This window comes from Corvus brachyrhynchos, unplaced genomic scaffold, assembly GCF_000691975.1.
Source record: "Corvus brachyrhynchos isolate BGI_N302 unplaced genomic scaffold, ASM69197v1 scaffold305, whole genome shotgun sequence".
NCBI classification, from domain to species: Eukaryota; Metazoa; Chordata; class Aves; order Passeriformes; family Corvidae; genus Corvus; species Corvus brachyrhynchos.
In genome coordinates this window covers 2,008,135-2,018,676 of record NW_008239284.1, presented here as the reverse complement: position 1 = coordinate 2,018,676, position 10,542 = coordinate 2,008,135, and positions in this window count along the sequence as shown.

Genomic DNA, 10,542 nt, shown 5'->3' with positions numbered 1-10,542 from the left:
GGGGGAACCATCGCACCTGCCCTGCTCACCGGGAGCCGCCAGCGCCCCTGCCGGCTGCGAGCGGAACTGCACCCGAGGGGAAAGGGCCTGACAGCCGAGAAGGCTGGGACTGGGTTTGTGTTTGCTGTTACTGCCAGAGTTGTTGTTGTTTTGTTTGACTGGTTATATACATATATATATAAAGTAAAGAACTGTTATTCCTATTTCCCACATCTTTGCCTAAAGGCCCTTGATTTCAAAATATAATAACTTGGAGGGAAAAGGGGTTATATCTGCCACTTCAAGGGGGGCCTCTGCCTTCCTTAGCAGACACCTGTCTTTCAAAACCGAGACATTCATGAAGTAAAAAGGTTCACATGCAGATGGACTGACTTGCAGAGCTTGTCTTCTATTGAATTAACCCCATCTCCATTTAGCTGTTTCAGGGAGCCGTGTGCTGAGAGCTGTGGAGAAATTTGGGGTTGTTCATGACTGATTCCTGAATTGACCCATGAGGAATTTAAGCTCCTTGTTTAAAAATTGCTGGCCCTACGGCAAAACTCCTCATGATAGCTCTGAATATTCTCTGTAGTCATCAGCCCAGCCCTTTGTTTGAAGCTCTTCCTCTGAATGGGAAAAGTTAAGGACTTTTCTATGGCAAAAATGACTGGGATATGTAAAATGTTTTGGTTGGGAGTGGAAGGGCTTCAACTTGGTCATCCTTGCAGTATTTTGTGGTAAAACCCTACTGCTCCATGGCTTTGGGTAAATTGTGACCACCTGGGCCGAAATGCAGCCTGAGGAACAAGTCAGGGCCTCCCATTAAACAAGGGCCGTCCTGACACAGTTTGGCATAATTCTGTTTTTAAATACACTAATTCTGCGTTCATGTGCTTCCCCAATTTATCAATGGCTTGGTACTACACATAAGTCCATGTATTATTACATTTTGGGGTTCACCAGGTCCAGTGTGGAGTATTTTTGTCTCAGTAAGGAGTTCCAGCCCTTCTTCATGCCTCACCCTTCCAATGCATCCATTTCCTGCAGCACTGCAGTCCCAGATTTTGTGGGGCTGCTTCATGTGTGGCCTCTTTTGGAAAAAAACACAGCCAAAAGGTTATAATTCACTTTTAGGTATCATCCATGTCCCTGTTTTGTACTGACGTTGTGGGCTTTGGCTTATTTTTCATTACATCTCCTATTTTCTCTTTGTCTTCTTTGGCAGCAAATGGGAAATACTTGCTGCGAAAATGAATCTTGATTTTTAGGTCCAAATTTTGTCTTGTGTTCCAGGACGCAATGTTCCAAAATTATGAGGTTTTGGTTCTCTTTCATTCATTTTAATCCCCAACACATGTCACTTTCTCCATAAAATTCTGCTAAAAACTTGTAATGGGCTTGTTTTGCCATTTGGTGGCAAAATAAATTAAATGTGGCTGTTGGATTCAGCTGGCAACCAGCTCAAGAGGGAGACCCTATTTCCATCAACTGTTCCCTGTTATTGTAGCTTCTTCAAACCTCTTAATAATTTTATAGATAAGCGAATGAAGGATGCCTCCAAAATGGCCCAAGAAGAGCCATCAACATCAACTTGTTTTGTCTTCCTGAGAGATGTTTCCTGAGCTATGGACTTGGTTTCCCTCACCAAGATTAGGAAGCTGTAGGAGAGAAGAGATAACGTTGTCTCTTTCTCTGCTGATCTTTTTAAAGATATTTTAACTGGTTTAATTAATATTGGTTGTTACGGTGATCTGCCAGAGGTTTTTTTGTATCCTGAGCCCTGAACTGGTCAGACTGGAGGGATCAACATCTGTCCCTGGCTGCAGGGAGGGCTCCGAGCAGGGCCCAGGCTCTGTTCCATGGGGGCCAGCAATGGCACCAGAGCAACGGGCAGGGACTGATCTCAGGGAGTTCTCCCTGGGCACAGGAGGCAGAACTTCTGCCCTGGGCAGTGCCTGAGCCCTGAACAGAGGCCAGGGAGAGCGAGGAGTCTCCCTCAGCGGGGATATTCCAGAACCATCAGGACACAATCCCATGCCCTGTGCTCTGGGATGGCCCTGCTGGAGCAGCAATGTGGGACCAAATGCCGCTCTGTGGTCCCTTCCAGCCTGTCCCATCCTGGGATTCTGTGACTCTGTCACGCAGAACTGGGATCTCATTCCCACACAGCCAGAGCACGGGCAGGGAACAGCTCAGTAACGTGACGGGGGGGTTCTGGTCCAGCACAGAAGTGTAGGAAAAGCTGAAGCCCATGTCGAATTTTGAAGAGGTAAACTGAGGCACTGATGGGGGATTTCAACAACAGCAGTGGTGATAATTCAATACTACAGCTTTTATATAGAAAATTACATTTTTAATATGGTTTTGTGACTTAAAATCCCTGTGTGACTTTGTTTTCTTAAGCTGAATGCTGATTTCTGGATTCCCGTTCTTTCCTGCACTCCTGGGGATCCTGCACATGGACAATGGAGAATGCAGCCCAACCTGTGTGTCTGCTTTGACCCCAGCCTCCCCAGCAGCCATCCTGCTCACCCTTTCCAGCCTGACACATTCCTATATTCCAGGAATCTCCAGTTCTTGGCTCTACAGGTGCCGTGCAAGCCAAAGAAGGGCTCCAGGGCTAACCCACTGCAGTTGTAGAAGGGAAAGTTTAATTAAAAAGCCTGCAGCAAAAATCCCTCACTCCTACAGGCTGGAAACTGGGAAGGGAAATGAAATTGGGCTCGAGTTCCTTGTGGTTTCTTGTTTTTCACGTAGGGAGATGCACTCAGGCCGCTGAGCTGGCACTGGGGGTTGCTGCCAGGTAAGAAGCCCTGGGTCTGGCTGGGTGCCATGGGAGCTGTCTGTGTTGTGTTTGGCCACAGCAGCAGAAAATAGCGTGTTCCAGGCAAAAAAAAAAGCCGACCAAACATCTTCTGGTGCGAGGTGATTGAAATCACTGGCATTAGGCACACGGTGAACTCGAGGCAAATTTAGAATATGTGAATTATTTGAGGTGGAAGTTTTTGAATTTTTTTTTGCAAATGTTAATGTGTCAGCCCAAATCCTTCCTAAGGTAGGAAAGTATTACTTGCTGTCTTCATTTCACCGGCTGGAAAATTGTAATTTCAAGGGCTTCAGCCTCCGTAATCTTGACATAAACTGGAACTAATTCTGTTTTTGTGGTGTTGCTCCTTGTTGGTGCTGATGTAGGTGAAATTTGAAAGCAGCTTTCCCTTTCCTGCCAGGGAGAACTGGGACAGCTTACACAAGCAGATGAATCTCCAGGAAACAATGGTGTGGTACCTGTTGATATTGGCAAAAGTGCTCAAGTTTCATTCAAAATACGGGGCTTTATTCACTGCTGCTTATTCTGCCCGTGCAGCCTCTGCCTGGGCGATTACTCTTTGCCAGCTTCAGAACTCAGCAGGTCTATAAAAGCATCTGTCAGCAAATAAAAAGCCAGGCTCTGAGGAAAATGTTTTAAAAGTGTGTCTGAAGCCTGCTGGAATCAGCCTGCTGGAATTTGCATTAGATTCCTTTTTAGTTGCATCAGCTGGGAATATATTGTGACTGCCTGACACTTCCCATTTACTGATGCTGAATGGAATCCTGATGGAGAGGGGTTTTAATAGAGATGTCACCTATTCAAAGGACAGCGTTTGACAAATGCTGTCAAGCGTTTTTACAACAATTACTTCGTACAAAGCTTTTTATGCAGACAAATCCCAAGGTGCTTTACATTAATCTTTTTTTTGGGGGGGAGGGGAAGGAGGAAGAATTGGCATTTGTTCTTGCCTTTAATCATTTGAAACCCTTTGACATTCTGTCTCATGATGAAAGGCCTTCTTTGAGGCATGCCAGGAGAAGGAAAAGCTCATTTTGTGTACAGGGTGTTGTGGAGCAATCATTTACTCCATAATGCAGCCAGGTAGGTTCTGTTGGGTTCTTTTGCCTCTGTTGTTGATTAATAAATTATATTTGTGCTTAGAATGAACAGTGGATGGGGATATGTGACTTTCTTTCAGGAGATGAAATGATATATACATTTATATACCTTGATGCATACATTGTACTATACAGACTGTCCTGCTTAAACACATCAAACACTAAAATCAATTTTACAAACAGCTCACTGGAAATGGCTAAAAAATAGAGCAGAAAACAAAGCAACATCATCTACCACCCCCTGAAATTCAAATGTCACCTCTTATGAGGAACATGCTTAGAGCCTGTAAGATCACAATGTTCAAGATGAATAAATCAGCAAGTTTTCCTGGGACTTGACCCATAAAAACTGCAGTTAGCCCAGAGGGAAGAGTGTTCTCAGTTGAATAAGGTGTTCTGGGCACCTCTCTGAATGCCAGCCCAGGGCCCTGGAGATATTTAGGGGCTGAATTTGCTGCTGTGAATGGTGAAAAGGTGGTTAAGAACTGGTTTGGCTCAGGTTGTTGTTGCTTTGGGGGAAAGCTTTGCAGTGCTGCTGAAGACCTCAGTGGAGAAAGCAGGAGGGGATCAGATATGAGCAGAGAGGGGAAACACTCCAGTAGTTTTTTTACCCCCTCATTTTAATCCATTCCGTGCTTCTTGCAAATATTTGATGTCTTTTTTGCCATATATAACATAACTCTACCAGAGGAGGACTTGAGTGGTAGTAGATTCCCAATTGCTGCAGAGACAACCAGAGAAAAGTAAAAATTACCACGTGAAATCACTGTTTTAAAGAGAAACTCGGATTTTTTATATATACATATATATATATATAAAATATGATTATGTTTTATTAATATTAGCAAGGAGCTGACTCTCCCATGAGGAAAGAAAGGGTTAATGCATTGATACACAAGGGGGTTGTGTCACCTTAAGTGTGTCATGTAGTCAAAGCTGCATTTTCCAAGGAGCTGTTTATCCAACATGCCCTGAGACACCAAATCCTGCCAGTTCACTGGGCATAATCACCTGAAACAGCAACAACTCCCCTGCGTGGTGAACTCTCTTTCCTTGGAGTGATGATCCCAAGTTTTTCCAGCACAGAGGAATTGCTGGCTCAACATCTGCTGTGTCTTGCCCATTGAATATGTGTAATATTCCAGTCTTAATTTTAGGATAAGATTATTTTTTTCCTCAGAGGGACCAAGGAAGCTGGCCCCATCCCTGGAAGTGCCCAAGGCCAGGTTGGATGGGGTTTGGAGCAAGCTGGGATAGAGGAAGGTGTCCCTGCCCGTGGCAGAGGATGAACTTTAAGGTCCCTTCCAGCCCAAACCGTTCCACGATTCTATGAAGATGTCTTCCTAAAACTTCATTTTGTCCTTAAATTAACATTCCATCACTTGATAACTAAAGAATTTACTTAGTAGTACTAAGTACTAAGTACCCACAACAACCTCGAGCTCCCATTTGACGTTTGAGCAATCCCAGGTTGTTCAGATTTGTGTTAAATCAGTGTAAAATCAGCTGAACTGTCAGGATGCTCCAAGATTAGCTGAGATGTTGTGAGTTTGATGTCAGTGAGAATGTGATCCAAAGGAGCAGTTGGAGCTGATATAACGAGCTACTAGAAAGCTGTTGATTCACTGATATATTTTATTGTAAAACCCCTCACCCAGTTTTGGGTTGAACCCACCCTGAGGGTGTGGACAAGGCCCCTGCCATGATCTGATGGAGCTGAGCCTGCTGACCTCCACTAAAGGCAAAACAGGAGAAATCCCTGATTATAGCCACTTAAAGGAAAGCACAACTAAAATACTGGGAGAGACATTCCAGAACTGTGTCATTTTTTGTCGAGGAAAGAAGGTTTAGAAAATCTTCTGTCATCAGCATTTAATCCTATAAATATTTAAATGTCAGCCCTCCTGGGAGGAGAGAAGTCCTGCTTTCTGAAATGGGGTTATGCCAGAAAGATGATATTTAAATTTTTGCTAATGCTGTACTCTAATTTGATCTTTTTCTGCCTCGCTGGTTAAATTGACTTTCTGTAAGAAAAATAGAAATTCAGCCCACATCTCCCAAAGGTTTTTCTAACAGCATTTAAAGATAATACAAAAATAATCCGAACTAAATACCAGAATTGAAGGCTGTGGAGTTTTCCAGGGGTGTCACACAACTCCGCCAGTTTTTCAGCTACAGATTTTTCTTTGAGTGTGTGGAGAATGAAGTTTTTTTACAACCTCAACTCCTCATTCTGATGCTGAGTTGTTTTAATGAGCATAGAACCTTTTCCTGATTGTCTGTTCAGATGGGGAGAACCAACACTGTTCATGGAACGTCTGTTTTAGACAAGACTTGTTGTTTCAAAACAATGTTTTAAGACTTCATTTTCTACTAGAGTTCCAAATATAAAGCCACACATTCTGAAAGAAAAATCTTATGAGGCAGGGATGAAACCAAGTCTTTGAGGTTAAATGAATTACTGTACTTAAATATATTCTGTACCTTTTGACCACTGGACTCAGAAGTCCAGAATGTGGTAATTGAAGACTTTTTTCTGCTTTTTCTCCCTCCAAAAGTTCAGAGGATCAAATAAAAAGTTTACTGAAATGCGTTTCTGGGAATGTGGATCAGTATTTTGTTTGTTTAACTTCAGTTCTTCAGCAATTATTTGGCTTTTCAATTTTTTTTCCCTCTAGAAATGCTGGGGATTCTGAGTTGTGCTGAAATAGCATCACAATGAAATAAAAGTTGCCTTTGACAACTCTCTCTTCACATGGCCCAAAAGCCTTTTCCTCCTTTCCTTTTGACCATATTTGTCCTGGAAGAACACAATCCCTTTTTGTTTTGCTGACTTTGGGGTTTTCTTGGATGTTGTGTCTGACCTTGTTTACTCAGAGAGAGGAAGAAATCCTCAGTAATTCTCTTTTGGTCATTTCTGATGGACAATGACTCCTGTGTGTCAGGAATTCCAGCTGAGGAGGACTGGCTGCATTACTGACCTTCATACCCTGCTGTAATTTTGAGAATTGCTGCCTTTACAGTGCTGAGGCAACAGGGCTTTCCTTATTCCATTGTTTGAACTGGGGAATGAAGGACTTAAAGGCTTTTATGCCTTCTGCAGAAAAGTTTCCGAGAATTTCCATTTTCTCAGGCACTTGGGATATAATAGAAGCAGCAAAAGTGAGTCTGAACTGGTTTTAAGAGAAGAAATAGATATTTGAAGGGAAGTGAGGAATGAACTTGTGGTTGTGGAGGTCAGACTTGAGTATGGGAGAGGACAGGAATTTATTTATAGCCAAAATGTTGAAGATATCAGGAATATGTATCATAAATAAAGAAGGTAAAGGGATAAATAGATAAAGGGAGCTGGTAAAATAAAGAATCTAGAATCTGAGTGGTGGTGATTGAGCCATCTTCAATTGCAGAGCCCAAAAGCACTGGGGAAAAGCTGCTGCAGGCATTGAGAAGTAAAAGGGAAAATGTAAAAAGTAAGACTTGAACCAAGCTTGAAAAGATGGAGAACAAAAAGCCCAAAATATGAGAACAGCAAGTCTGATAACTACACAATGAAGACTGAAAACGTGACTTGAAAATGTCAACTTAATTTACTTAACATGGAGAATTAGCCCCAAATTATTGCTGAGGTACCATGAATACTTCTTGCTAAGAAGGAAATTCCGAGTGCTTTGGAGTGGTAGAGTCCCAAAGACCATCAATAGAACATGTTTGTGGAAATGTTTATTCCCATTGAAGCTGGGGAAATCTCCTTAGCTCTGATTTGTGACATGCTAACGCAGCTGCTGATCTGCAAAGGCGCTGATAATGGAGCTTTAAAAGCATCTGAATTCCGAGGCACCATCCCACTGCTGCCTCTGCCATCAGCTGTCTGAGCATTCCATGAAGATGGTGGTTTCCATGCTCCTAATTTAAGGGTTGGGACGCAGAAGCAAAGGGCAAAGCCTTTACGAAATGTTTGCTGATTTTTCTATGTCTTGAGTTTAGATTCCTATTTCAAGGTGAGTTTTCCATTTTGGTTGTTTCTCCTGTAGAGGCTGAGCCAAGAAAAGAGCCTGAGATGACTTCAGGCAGCAGCAGCTGAAGGGCTCCATTCAGACCTCCCACTTGCTGCACCCCACTCCAGAGGGTCTCCGTGCTGCTTTTAAACCCTTAAAATTAAAATGCTCCTCAGGCTTTTAATGCTCCTCAAGAAACACCAATCTGTCTCCAGCACCGCTCTCCCTGGGGGCTCTGAGTGATGGGAGTGTCATATTTAGCAAGAAATCTAGTGTTTATTTCTGATGGTATTCAGCTCCTTTCACTCCTTCCCTTGTTTTCCTGACTGCTTTTCAAGCACTCCACTTAATTAGGAGGATTAATACTTCTCAGTGACAAAGCCTTCCTTCCCTGTGAATGGAGCGCAATTAAAAATACTCTGTCAGGAGAAAGGGTGGTCTCTACAGCTCAGCCTGCGAGATGAGGTGTTGGAAACACGAGGCATTGTGTGACAAGTAACTTAGTCCCTTTGTTCCCCCTCACGAATTCTGGATAATTATTCCCCTTTCCACCCTTTCCTTTGTGTCCCTTGTCTGCTCAGACTTTGAGTTGCTGGGAAGGGAGTCACTTCCAACGTGTTTAAAAGTTCTTGAGAGGGATCTGTCACTTCAGCTTGCTCTGCTTCTGCAGGAAACACTGAAAGCCACTAACTCCGTGTTTTCTTTCCTTTTTTTCCTCCTTTTGCTTGTCTTCCCTTCTCCTTCATGTTTAAGGGAACACATCGTTCTTCCCACACACACCTGTTGTGCCTGGCAGATATCAAACACTTTCAGCATGCCATAAGCCACTTCTTCAAAATGCTTTTCCTTAGCTTTCCTTCACTCATCAATTTGTCGCCTCTTCTTTTTTTGAAGTGTTTTCATCCCAGGACAACTGCCTTTCCCAATGATTGATATCCCGCCATTTCAGGACAACTTTTCTCTTCATGATACTTTTTGCAAACTTTGATTACAGCAGGGAATTTTTGAGGCGAAACTGGCTTTTCTTTGTTGGGTTTTTTTTTTCACTTTAATTTACAACTTTATTTTGGATGTTTACTCCAGTAGATCCAGGCTGGGATGCTGAAACAGGTTTACTTTTTTGGTTTGGGGGTTTTTGTGTCAGTACCTTTACCAAAATACTCATGATTGGATTAGGAACATTTAATTCCATACCACAAGAGCAGGCAGGTGCTCTTAATGTCTTACACGCCAAGTTTCACCTGACTGTTCAGCTTTTTGGTGGCAAAAGATATTAAATTGAGTAAGATGGACTTGAAATACCAAAAAACCCGTGAAGCCCTTGTACAGCAAAAGTTCCCCAGTGCTGCAGTTATTTCACACAATGTTCACACTCCGGGACTACACTGAAATTCCCTATGGTTGAAGCAAAGGGAGTCTCCAGCAGGATTGAAATTTCTTGGAAAAGCTGTGGAGGTCCTTTTTCCATTGCAGTGACGTGAGGGGAATAGATTATCCAGGACCTCTAATTACCTTTCCTTCAGCTTCAGAAAGACCTGTAACACTGCCCTGTGGCAAAAAGCTTTCTCCTCTCCCTCCTCAATGGGTCATTGTGCTCTTCCCCCCCAGCCGCTTGTCATTCCAGGGCAGTGCTGCCGGGAAGGTTCCATTGGATAAGTGACACTTATTGCCGGGGACAGACGAGGGTGTCAATGCTCTCTCCCCTGGGAAAGGTGATGTTTGGGAGAAAACACAGGCCAGGCTGCTGTCTGTCACTGCAAGATGAGCTAATCTTTCCCCTTGACGCCGTGTGAAGCTGTGGCACAACAGCCCCGCTCTCCTCCTGCCACCCAAAGTCAGGGGACAACAACTCGGGCATTGCTTTGGCACCTGTCCTCCCCTCGTCTGCGCTGATTTGCTCTGGTTCTTACGGCGCTCTGGGCCATTTCTGAAGCCACCTCTGTTCCTCTCTCTGCTCGCACGAGCTAATGAGATTCGGCCCCAGGACAAGCTGGGGCAAGGGAATGTTCCTTGTTAAAGCCTCGGCTGCTGGGAGGGAGCTGAAATCAGAGCTTCACTTCACGTCCTCCTGCTCTGCTTTCCAGAGATCTGAAGCAAGCGTTGCATGGAGATCTTTAAAAACAAAACAGACTCCCAAGCTTAACTTTTCCTGGGTGATTATTTATGTTTTTTCCTGTTTCTTTGGACAGAAATTCCTGCCTTCTGATTAAAAAAAACTTCCGACAGTGCTGTAGGGTGTATATTCATTTATTGTGATACAGGACAACAGGCTGAGGTGTTCTCAGCTTTATTTTACTTGACTTCACATGAAATCAAGTAAAGAATAAATGCTGCAGTCAAAATTAAGCCCTGTCTTAAGTCCACAATGAGGTGGCTGGGAGAAGTTCCCTTGACTTCCTATCATCTACCTTTTTTCCTTTTGAATTAGAAAATAAAACGATAAACTGATTTTTCAATGTGCACCCCTAACAGATTTATTCTTGGAATGGGAGGGGTGGGCAACAATGAGCAGCTGTTTATAAAACTTCCTGATAAAGGCAGAAAGGGGCTTCGGCAGATCTCCTCCTGTGCACCACCAGCACGAGTGCTGCTGTGAGGTTTATTATCCATCAAAAACCAAAACTGTTTACTTTCTGTGATT